The following is a 13,194-nucleotide window of genomic DNA, read 5'->3' on the forward strand; positions in this document are numbered from 1 at the left end:
CACGGGTGAAATAACCCACTTTTGTGATAATGTAAGTCTCTGGGTGATATCTGTACCTGCGCATTTAAATTTATACAGGTTATTGTTTTTTATTAATATTTATAGATGTGATGGTGTTAAGTTATGTGTGTGTGTACAAGTTGCCTTAAACACCGTAAAAAATCAGTTCGTTGTCGTCTTTAGGTTTAGAATAAATAACACTGGTCTCTAAGCCTCGTTTCTTTTCGGTTCATGTTTGTGTCCCTGAGTTCATTGTGGTGTCATAACAAGGACAGTTTTGTACTTGTACGAACTCAAAATCTGTTGTGCCTTGGCGGCCATTGTTCATAAATTTTAGCTGCTGGATGGTAAACCTGTGCCAGAGGAAGAATGGCTTCATCTCTTGTAGCTAACCTCATTTATAGTGAAATTTATTACCTGTTTATTAGTGTAAAATGTCGACATGAAAGTATGCAAAAGACGGTGGACGGTAGATAAGGCGGCTCTACCTGACGGCCAATGAATCATTCCGTTTTATCACAAGTACATTATACAGGATAACGAAATAGCCTGAGTTACGCTCTAAAGAAATGAAGTTGTTTTGACTCGACACCTGAGGTTCACCTTGCAGGAAGACCTGCTGCCCATACACACCTGGGTCAAGTATGGTAATGACCTCTTCATTGTGTTCTATCGTCTTTGCCGGAGATGTGTACAACAGAGTGAAACCAGCACAGAAGGCCAAACGTGCAGGCTGTAGTGAGCTGCTGCTTGTTTTATATTGATGTCAGTGCTGCACAATAAGGTCTGCCAGACAACAGAACCTCGTACATGACCAGACACAACACACCCCACTTGTAGCCTGTACTCCCCTGTGTTTCAGCACCAAATTGACCAAACGTCACGCTTGTGCCTCCCTGAGACAAATCAATTACTGTATGTGGCCGCTGGGCTACTCTGCACAGTGGTCATTACACGTCACTCACTAAAATAAACGAGGTGATCCAGCCATACCTGTCAGTTTACGGTGACGTAATACTACAGTACGTGGTCCATCTATGATTCAGAAGGTGAGGACCATAATTAGAGACCATTGTCCCCGTCATTACTGCTGCCTCACGCATCTCTTAAAAATCCACACAATTGTTTTGTGTTTCTTCTCCGCTGAGAAACTTCCTGTGTCGTCTACCTGCATAAAATATATTTGAATTAATATTCAATTCAATTCGAGGAACTGATTATAAAATTTTCAAAAACGAACTTTTCGATCGACTGAGTGACTGACATGTGTGAAGACTCCCATAAAGGTCAGGGAAGGTTTTTGTCTCTAGTAGTTCGTAAAGTAAATATCTTGTACAATATTTACACTCCCTTAGTCACCCAGTGAATGTAGTGTACCGGTTAACGTCTCTCGTTTCGCGGGAGTTGTCTTGTGCGGGGTAAAGCTTTGGTAAAACTTCTTTGCAGATTTTCCAGTAGTAATTGGAGATCCGGATTTCAGTCAATTGGTAGACAGTGTTCCAGGGATGAAAGATTAGCCAGTGAAGTTGCTGAGTTGTCCTCTCTATCTGGGTTATTCAATGACACTGGATCACACAGCTCACTAACTCAGGGTTTGGTTGCTGTGTTAGCGATAATGTCCACCACAAGCAGAGACATAACAACCACTTACCATCACCAGATAAAGAGTTATTAGATAGGATACCAGGAACTCAGTGACGTCACCGTAATCACTTATTCAGAAAACCTGTCGTTGAAAGAACATTTTAAACTTTAGAATGTTCTCAACGTCTAGAAAAAATTTGTTTCTGTAGTAGAACTTTTTTTATGCAAGTATGATTATTGAACGTTGAATTTAGAATGACTTCCCTGAAATGTGAGTGTGAAGTCATGAAAGGTTAAACACAGCTGTCGCGCTGGATATCTTGAAAAAAGAAATTGTAGTGAGTCAGTGAGTGTGTTGTAGGTGTGTGTGTGAGCCAGTGAGTGTGTTGTAGGAGTGTGAGTGAGCCACTGAGTGTGTTGTAGGAGTGTGAGTGAGTGTGTTTTAGGAGTGTGAGTGAGCCAGTGAGTGTGTTGCAGGAGTGACTGAATATATATTTTTTTTACCATATACAGCGGCTAGTTTATTGTACACCCCATACTCATCCTGTGAGCGGTAGCGCAAAAGGATTACATAAGCACAAAGGGTGTGTATAACAGACATAAGAACATAAGAACATAAGAAAATAAGGAGTCTGCAATAGGCCGGTTGGCCTGTGCATGGCAGCTCCTGTCGAGAGTTACTACCACTCTCTATCATCCATGAATCTATCTAGCCTCCTTTTGAAACTTTCCAGAGTTCCCACTCCTACAAAGTTGGTAAGCTTGTTCCACTCGTCCACCAGTTTCTTCCTATCTCCTATCTCCCTCCTGACCCCAGTGGTCAGGATATTATGACACTGAATGTTACACAATATTTCAAATAAATTGTTTGTTTAGTTCTATCCATAGAGGGTAACTTATTCACAACTGCTTGAGTGCAGCAGTGTGGGGCAATATGCCTGGCCGCACACTTTGTTATTCACATTGTGTGTTTGATTCTATACATGAGAAATTGTTCAGGTATTAAGTGCAAAAAAGGTGGATACAGTCTTAATATAACCGCTATTTTGCCATTTCACACACTGTGCTTGGACTTGTCTAAAGGTTCTATCTTCACACAGTCAAGGACATAGTGTTGGCGTGTGTGGCCATATGTCTGACCACACATTATACATTTAGTTTTATTCACATCTACCTGAGGGATATACTGCCAGAGGAGTGTGTTGTAGGAGTGTAAGAGTAAGTGTGTTGTAGAGATGTAAGAGTGAGTGTGTTGTAGGGATGTGAGTGTGTAGTAGTGACGTGGTAGAATCAATAAGGAAAACAGATATGATTTTTAAGTCAGAATATCATAAGACCAGCGTCAACATAAGTGGATCTCAAGGGCAACAGGAAGCGTTTTTTTTTTCCTTAGGATTAACATACATTCAGAACCTATAACCCAGACCTATAACACCATTAACGTAATTATAGATCCTCTCTTCCTACACTAAATCCTTCATAAGTGTGTCTGACATGCAATACTGTTAACTTTATGTGTGAGTGTGACTGCAATTGTGAGAGAGTGTGCGTGTGTATATACTCGTGTATGTGTGTCAGTTATAATATTATGTATACATGTTAAAATTTAGGTCGGAATCCATTAGAAAATTAAATAATCATGAGTAACAACGACAAAGATGGATAACAAGAACAAAGACAAACTCGAAGACAAAAAAAGCAAAAATAACCTAAAACAGTGAATCACTACGAAACTCGCGAACGACAGAGATAGAAATAACAATAAAAGAATAAACCACAAGAATAAAGCAGTGGAAGAAACAGAAGAATAAACAGGAGGTAAAGACAAACACTGAAGGATTAGATCACTGAAGAAGAAGAAAAAAGGAAAGAAAAACGGAAAAAATAACCGCTGAAGAAGAAGAAGAATGAGAAGAAACAGAAGAAGAAGACATAATACCCAGTCATGTAGTGCCAGGAGCTGTGACGTTCCAGAGTGCCATAATAAAACTCCGCCTCGCATAACAGCTGTTGATGGGGGTGTGGCACGACGCCTCACCCCAACTGCCAGGCTTGGACTTATACAGGAGGGGGAGGGGCGTGTGATGATGCTTGGGGGGTGGTAATGATGGGGAAACTGAAGAGGGGGTGAGGATGGTGAAGGGGAAGGGAATGGTGATGGGAACTGGGGAAACGGGGTTGATGAGAGGGATTGGGGTAGTGGGGTGGTGAAGGGAAACGGGAGGGATAATGATAGGGGAAATGGGGATGGTGATGACGGGGAACTGGAGAAGAGGTGGGAAAGAAAACGTGACGAGAGAGGCTGTCAAAAGAATCAGACAATGGAAGAAACCACACACATAAGGAAACAGACTTTAGACATAAAAAAGAAAAATATGAGAGAAAAAAAATCAAGATTGGTTTACCAAGTTCAACAAAAACAGTCAAGTTATATGTAGATGTTTATAGAGAAAATAATGTAACTAAATCTCAAATATATCTCGAGGGTGAAAGAATTATAATGTTCATAAGAATCGTATATATTTATCGTTGAATCCCCTATGACCTGTTGCGTGGTGATTAGGGTTAAAAGGTCAAGCATAAAGGTCACATACTTATATAAATCATCACCACCCTCCAGTCGATATCTCCCTCTACTGTTATGTAAGCGAGTCCACAAACCTGAATTATTTTTTTTAACTCGTAAGCAAACTTCCCTTGTAGTAGAATTTTAGTCGTGTCATCAATTTATAATTATTAGGTTCATTTTTTTTTCTTCTTCACGTCTCTTAAGTGTTTCTTTGAACAGAACAATACACTGGAATAACCTGACATTGTTTATAGGTTTTATACATCACACACACACACACACACACACACACACACACACACACACTGAAAACCCTCCTTCCCATCTCTTCCCAACACTGACTGAATATAATAGTGAAAAACAGTGTGATAAATAAGGTGTTGAAGGGGGAGGTTAGTGTGATAGCTAACGTCATCACACTGATACACACAAACACACACTGACACCTGACAAAACACCCTCGGCATTGCGTTATTCTCACTAGCTATAAAAACTAAAGATGGTAATCAGAATAACATGACACGCACACCTTGAGGAGCTTGGTAGAATAACAGTACACTGACAGTTCCTAAACTGACACTTATCACGGACATGTAATTACCTTAAATGCTCCTAATTTTGTGTGAGTGGGGGGGGGTGGTGTTTGTTTTCTGTATGTATGTATGTATGTATATATGTATGTTTTGTTTGTGTGAGAGAGAGAATTTCAACTATGCACCACGTCATCCTGGTGGGCGTGACGAGGCCTTCCTGTGTCACTCATATTACATGTAAGAATAATGATGTTTACATTACCTCTCTCTCTCTCTCTCTCTCCATTTTGTTTCAACATTATTTAATATGCAGCATTGTTCTTTGTCTGCCTTATTCCCTTTCATCTATCTATCTATCTATCTGTCTATCTCTCAAAAATAATTAACATTTTCTTAATTGTTTTTATTTTTGTAAGCTCTTCTTCTCTTCCTTACACCTGGTACTGAGTTTCAACACACCTTTGTTCCTATCTACACTAATATAACATTCAGGTGACGTGGCCAACAACTCACTCTCATGCACTAGTTATGTCAACACTTATCAAACTGTAAAAGTGAAAATTCAGAGTCCACCAAATAGTTTACTGGCATGTGATAAAATGTTAACTTCACTTGCATTCAGAGCTAATTTACTGGCATGTGATAAAATGTTAACTTCACTTGCATTCAGAGCTAATGCATTGAAAGTCTCTTCTTTGTGTGTGTGTAACCATGCAGTCTCTCTCTCTCTCTCTCTCTCTCAATACCCCTTTACTCTACACTGGTTTATTATACGTTAAATAGACTCGCTAACCCGGACACAGAACGGGACCCTAACACCAGCTGCACCTAATTCACTGCCTTCCAAACAGACCTTAAGTGATACGAGTTTTCTTTCTGCCTCCACTTCATCTCCTTTTCCTCACCTCTCTTCTCTCCCTCCTCCTCCTCCTCACCATCTCCTCTTTACCGCCCCTCTTCCACCTCTCTCTCACTCCTTATCCACGCCTCCTCTCCCTCCTCCTTCTCACCGTCTTCTTCCACTACTCTCCACTGCCTTATTCACTGCCATACAGGAGGCTCAGTAATATGGTTTTTTTTTTTCTATTTCCTGGACGTAATTATTGAACAACTCTCTTCGTGGAAATCCTTATTGAGTATCTGTCAATATAACTGAATTGTTGATGATAATTGGGGGTTAGAGAATAGTAATAATAATAATAATTTAATATTATTATTATTGTCATTATCAGTATTGTGGTGATAATGATGTTACCTATAAGAATAAGAATAAAAGTAATAATCATTTATAATAAGAGTACAGATAAAAGAAAGATATGAAGATAAAGAGAAGAGGGAGGGGGATGAAAGAATACAGAAGAAAGAGAGAGAGAGAGGTGGCAATATAACAAAGGACAGGAACGAGTAAATAAAGAAGGAAGTAGGAAGGAGAGAGAACTGAAGTTAGATTAAAAGAGATGAAAGGTTAGAGAGGATACCAGACACAGAGAGGGAAGGAAAAAAATAAAAGAAAAAATGAAAAGGGAAGGAATAGAAAATTGGAGAAAAAAGGATTGAAAAATAGAATTGACACGGAATGCATCAGAAATAAAAGAAAACAATACAAGAAAATACAAACAGAATAACAAAAGAAAATACCAAAATTTAAGGTTAATATTGTAACTTAATGTGAATGTCTAAATAGGGCTGGCAGTTGATGAGCGATGGCAGGTGGTGAACGCTGACAGGTGGCAAACGCTGACAGGTAGAACTGGTAGTGGTATGGGTTAACATTTCCTAAGGAGAGAGTGATCACAGACGAACATACAGACAACATAATCAAATACAGTTCATTTATTCCAATACAACACTACAGGTGGAGCTTCAGGTACAAAATACAGGTATATATTAATTAAGGCCTATAGAGCATTACAATACTCACTAACAGTACATTATAGATATAGTTACAGTAATTATCATATAGTACAGTATCTCCAGAAGAGTACAGTATCACAATGGGACATATTATTACAGTGGTAACAATGGTATAGCTATGGTACAACACAGGCTTAGGTACAGGTCTGACAAACAGCCATTATCCTACGTTGAAAAGCCATAACTTATTTAATAATAATACCAATATACATAGAAGACCATTATTAAACCCGGGTCACAATACGCCCTTGTAATGGAATCGTCTTCATCTTGAACACAAACTACATGTTCTGAAGACCATCCCGGATCATCTCTCTCTGACAGTAGTTAGAGTAGATTAAATTCCTTACCCAGATGAACGTAGGTGAACGTCTAATGAGGAAATAGACTCAGGGGGAGGGTGGGGGGGGGTGAGGATTGGATGAGACACGAGGGAGAAGAGGTGTGAGGTTGGGAGGTGAGGTGAGGTGAGGTGAGGTGTAAGGGAGAGGAAGAGGTGAGGAAGAAAAGTAATAGGATGTTAAGAAAGGAGAGAATGTGAGAAGGAAATAGGGAAAGAGGGAAAAGGTATGGAATGGAGAGTAGGTGAGGAATGGGATGCAAAGAAGGTCGAGAATGGAAGGGGGATGAGATAAGAGGTAAGGATGGGAAGGAAAGTGAAATGAAAACAATAAAAAGTTGGGTAGGATATGAAAGTTAAGGAGAGAGAGAGAGAGAGAGAGAGAGAGAGAGAGAGAGAGAGAGAGAGAGAGAGAGAGAGAGAGAGAGAGAGAGAGAGAGAGAGAGGAAGGCAGTGAGAGGCAGTATTAATGGTGGGTCGGTGGGGTTTATACCTGTAGGTCACGACACTCTACATTAACCTCCCCTTTCTGTCTGGCCCACCACCACCCTCACTTCCTTCACCTCCCACTCCTCACCTCCCCCACTCTCCTCACCTCCCCCACTCTCCTCACCTCACCCTATACTGGTTCTCACTAATAAGTTACTACTCTTTGTCACCCCACTACTAGCTCTTACCGGGACTAGTAATATCACTTGATAATTACTCTGTTATGGCACTGCTAGTTAGTGTTAGCTATGCCAATAACTAGTGTCACTTATGCCTCTGGTGACTAGATTTTCTCTGCTTCGTGTGTAGGCTACCAAGGTCACTTAAAACCACCCCCAGGTCGCCAAGCTTCGTGTGTAGGCTACCAAGGTCACTTAAAACCACCCCCAGGTCGCCAAGCTTCGTGTGTAGGCTACCAAGGTCACTTAAAATCACCCCAAGGTCGCCAAGCTTCGTGTGTAGGCTATCAAGATCACTTAAAACCACCCCCAGGTCACCAAGCTTCGTGTGTAGGCTACCAAGGTCACTTAAAACCACCCCCAGGTCGCCAAGCTTCGTGTGTAGGCTACCAAGATCACTTAAAACCACCCCCAGGTCACCAAGCTTCGTGTGTAGGCTACCAAGGTCACTTAAAACCACCCCCAGGTCGCCAAGCTTCGTGTGTAGGCTACCAGAGTTACTCGTGTCCAATACTTCGCTTGTCTGACTCCCTGACAATTTACACTGTACGTGCCAGATCTGCGTAATCGGTATTTAGGTTCAACTGGAATGTGAAACAATTGAGACCTCTTGTGTAAATGACATCCAGAACTCGTGTAATTGGGTAAAGAATACTCGGGATATATAATTGGCAGACTCGTGTAATTGGGACAAAGAATAATTGAACTCTCGTGTAATTAGACTCCACTATTATCCAAACTGTATATAATTGGGACTGAGGATAATAGAGACTGTGTAATTCAGCCCCAGGATGATTGAAGTTGTGTAATTGGCATCCAGGATTATCAAGACTCCGTGTAATTGGGATTTATAATCGAGGCACCATGCAACCGAGAGTTAGAATAATTTACACTGAAACAAAGATCCAAGATTATCAAAGCCTCATATAATTTGGTTCGAAAATAATCCTTACACTCATAAAAATTGGTACTGATAACTGAGAAGCTATATTGGAACACTATTTGAAGTTGGTGTTATATAGTAAGAACACAGACAACACTACTGCCCTTGTGGGATTTGAACCTCCACAAACAACAGTAACATAGTGTAAACGGACGTGTGTGTGTGTGTGTGTGTGTGTGTGTGTGTGTTTGAGACCAGCATCAAGGATACTTATGTACACACTATAATCAGATTCTCTATTGGACATAATGGGTAAACGAGCATAACGTACATGTTCTATTTATAACATACACACATACTGTACCTACATCTATAATAATTTCATGTACTATAACATTAATATACATGTGTATTGTAGCACATTATTATGCATATTTTATTCCTCTTCTCATTCACATCTTCCTCCTCTTCTCGTTCCCTCTGCCTCCTCTTCTCATTCTCTCTTCCTCCTATTCCCATTCTTTCTGCCTCCTCTTCTCATTCTCTCTTCCTCCTCTTCCCATCTTCTCGACTCCCTCAAGCACCAACTGCGATGCTTCCTCTTCCATTCTCTCTCCCCTCTCCCCTTCCCGGCAGGACCTATCATGCTATAGTTCTCTGACATGATTCCTGATATGACAAACGAGCCCAAAGGGGTGTATTGAGGGTGTTGGCTGTGTTCTCCCCCTTCACCAATGGCCAGGTAATGGGGCCTCTCGGTGCTAATTGCCAGGTTTGTTTGTTGTGTTGGAGAATTGCGCCTAATGGTCTTGTCTGAGGCCAATTACTGACTAATTCACCGGATCGTCGACTGCATCATCGCTTATTCATTGCATAACTGCTTTATTGTCATTGTTTTTATACGATAACTCCTCGGCTTTGATAATTTAACGTCTCTTCCCCTGAGTTGTGTTCTGTTTAGGTCATTTTTAAGGTCCTGTGTGAACTCTGTGACCTATTCCAGACCTTTTCCAGACCAGCGATCTATATAAGGTTATTCAGGGCTGCAAGTAATCATTTTCTTTGCTTGGTCTTGAAGTCGGATGAATGATGACCTTGACAATACTGTAATCAGAGTGGTGTTTGAATACGCCCAGGCACTTGTGATTCATCTTTTAGTTTGTATTTAAGCTGACGAGTTCCTGGTAACAGATTTACGGCTCCCATAGCTTAGTTTATGAGTGGCACACGGGGCGAGGAGCTGGTGTAATCACGACAGAGCGAGCAATCACGCGAACACCATCCCTTTATGGGGATTACTGAGGCAAGACCCGCTTATTAGTTATCAATATACCACTGCTGCTGCGTCGGGCCGGGGATGTTTTGGATCTCATGTGAGTATTATCCTCACCTTACCACCGCATCCTGTTTGGTTTTTTTTTTTTTTTTGGGGGGGTGGGATCAGGGAATCTGTATTTTATTTTGCTTCGTTCTATCACACTGTTATCAGGGGACTTTTATTCTTGAATTACACTTGATTAGACATTCATACCGGTTACTGCCCCATACGTAGACTTAGCCAGAAGTTAACTGGAGTTGTTGATGTAAACATTTCTTACATTCAAGTTAGAAAAGTTTCTTTACCTAGACATTCCTACGACTAGATTTCTAGAGCAAGTCCTGTTCTCGACACGATCTTGACCAGAGGCAGAAGGGTTCGTGTTCTAGACGTACTACTAACTAGATGTCCAGGTCATGCACACTGGTATTTATGGCGCAATAACCTGTCTCGGACCTTAATTTAGAGTAATGCCAAGAATTACGGTAGTAATTGGCACCATTACCCCATATTGCCAGCTGCCTGTTGACTCGCTCTCATAATGAAATGTTATGTATCACGTCTTTAGCACACTAGTGATGGCTTACATACATTCCCCGAGAACTTCCCTTTAATAACCTAAACATACAGGTAGTCCGTACAGCTCTTAGTACATTGTCTATCACCTTTCACCTGGGTTCTTTCAGCCACACTTTCCTCCTTAATATCACTTACGTTTTTTATTATTTATTCCTATTCGTCAAATATCTTCCAAAATCCATTTATTAATTTCGTTATTAAGTATATCTATACAACATTCACATTGAGAAACATTCAGCTACTTGGAAAAATAAACACAAATTCGGTTTTCATGGCGCTGGATGTAGAGGACTAGAATGTGATCCGCTTACGTAAACTGACTCGGGTTGAGACGTTCCCAGGAGCCAGTGTGGATCTTCAACGTCATACTGAGGAATATGTCAACTGGGACGAGGTAAACACGACCACACAAGTACATGATGACGAGGGGTCTTGTATGTACCCCACCCCCACCTCTCTCTCTCTCTCTCTCTCTCTGTACCCACAATGACGGGATCGCGTGAGTAAGGCAACCAGTCCTGTCAGTAACCAACCATATCTTTAACTCAGTGTTTACAGTCAGCTTCTTCCCCACTAGACACTCCGTATAATTGGCTTAAATGATTAAGGTCACTGGTTAAGGTCACGGGTCAAGGTTACAGGTTGAGGTCACTGGTTAAGGTCACAGGCCAAGGTCACCGATTAAGGTCACTAGTTAAGGTCACAGGTTAGTGTTACAGGTTGAGGTCACTGGTTAAGGTCACAGGCTATGGTCACGTGTTAAGGTCATAGGTCAACGTCATAGGTTAAGGTCACAGGTCAGTGTTACTGGTTAAGGTCACATACCACAAATGGCATCACACTAGGGCGGAGTTTACTATTTCGTGAGTGAATAAAAATATTTAAAAAAATCCGAGTTGAACTAAAAATGTCATTGAATATATATTAATAAAGGTTTAAAGCCTCGGTGGAAACATTTCCTCCTATATAATATTATGCTAATTACATGCATTTAAAATTATGACTTTGAAAAATTCATCCTGTATGTAGTGAAGCAATAAATTACATCATGAATATGGATGTTGTCAAATATTGCACATGTGTCTTGCAATACAGAGTTATAATTCCTTTAATACTGTATGTCTGTTTCACTCTCAAGAACTGTTACATCAGAAGTATTATAATAGTGAATTTGTCATTATAAAAGATAATCCGTAAGTGGTGTCTTGTGATGCTACAGGTGTTTTTGTTGTCCTGGGAACTTAAAGGCTTTGACGGGTCTGTGTCGTGTCCGTAGGGAATATATTAACTTTAGGTTACTTGTTGTAGATGAAAGCAAATATATTCTTGGTACTGTGTCAGTTTTTTGTTTTGTTTTTGTTTAGCGTGATGAATAGACTTTGTTCCGTGATTTCTCTTCTCTTTCCTTCTCTCTCTTACTTTCTCTCTCTCTTAATTTTACTCTTTTTCTATCTCTCTTACTGCCTCTTACTTTTTTCTCTATCTTACTCTTCCTCTGTCTCTCTCGGCTAGTTTCCCTGCCGTGTAAGAAAGACACAAGTAAATTCTCATACAAGAAGTAATATGAATTCCTGCCCTTTTCTGCAGTCACGGAGCGAATTTGCAACTATTGCTTTAGGGATGCGGGTTTTATTGGAGTTTTGTCAGTGTGCTTGCTTGACTGCGCCACTCAGACCAGTCATAAGAGGACACTGACGGGAGAGACACGGAGATGAACTACTACTTCTTCTTCTTCCTGCACGAGTATCTTCAGGGTTATGTCTTCCTCCTCCTCCTGCTCTTCCTCCTCTTGCCCCCCCCTCTCCTCTCCTTTTCACATTTTCTAGCCCCTTTTTCTCCCGTCATTCTCCATCTCCTTCCCTGTTTCTTTCCCCCTTCATTATCAGTCCCATTCATCCTCCTCCTTCCTACGTCCTCCTCCCCCTTCTTCTCCCCTTTTTCTTCCTATCAATCCTCTTCTCCTCCCCCCTCGCCTTTTTCTTCCCTGTTCCTCCCTCCCCCTCCTCTCTCTCCTCTGAAGGCTGGAGAACCATCTACACAAAACCTTCTCTTTTTTCCCTCTTGGTCTGTGACGCAAATCTTATTGGTCCTGTTGAGTGTGAGGACTAAGAGCAGTTTTTTCCCCCTTTCCTCCAGATCTCATAAAGAACCAGAACTTCTTGCCATCGTTCTTGCTTGAGTCGTATGCTGTGGGGTTTTTTTTTTAATTTTTTTAGGTCGTGAGGATTTTTTTTTAATAAGTTTACTTTAGATTTTGTTTTATTATTTCAGTTTATTTTTTTTATTTATTTTTTTTTAATCTGTCTTTACCTTCCATCTCTTTTAGTGAGTTTATTTTTTAATGTTTTTTTATTTTCTTTTATCATTATTCGTATCGTGTTGTCTGTCTCGTATGTAAAATTGTTTCTTTTAAACTGTGCTGAAGAAACTCTGTCCGCTTGTGGTGGGAACATTTTTTAATCCTCTTTCAGTCATTTGATTATCTTGTGGGCGTTTGGCTAGAAACCTTGTATATGAAAACATTCCAATTTTGTGTTCATCAGTTTTGTCATATTTTCAAGATTGTTTTTTTCTGTTCTTTTATATGTTATTGATCGGTTATTTTACTTTTTAAATTTATAATGTTCTTGTGTAATGTTATTAGTCTGTTGTTATCACCAATCTCGAGTTATTACTTGTCCTCGATCTTGTTATTGTAGGTAAATGCCTCTGGAGTTTGAGGGAAAAAAAAGGTATTTTTATCTTTTCAGTTTCTTGTGTTTGTTTGTGGAGTGTTTACTCTTCCTGTAGGGGGGATATTGCCTCA

The 13,194-nt window shown here is 40.4% G+C and overlaps 1 protein-coding gene across 1 annotated transcript in view; it reads left to right on the top strand.

Annotated features, from left to right (window-relative positions):
* Positions 1-13,194, top strand: part of LOC121863189 (nephrin-like) — a 188,678-nt gene that overhangs the window by 60,020 nt on the left and 115,464 nt on the right. The window lies entirely within an intron of this gene.

This window comes from Homarus americanus, unplaced genomic scaffold (assembly GCF_018991925.1).
Source record: "Homarus americanus isolate GMGI-L3 unplaced genomic scaffold, GMGI_Hamer_2.0 scaffold34507, whole genome shotgun sequence".
NCBI classification, from domain to species: domain Eukaryota; kingdom Metazoa; phylum Arthropoda; class Malacostraca; order Decapoda; family Nephropidae; genus Homarus; species Homarus americanus.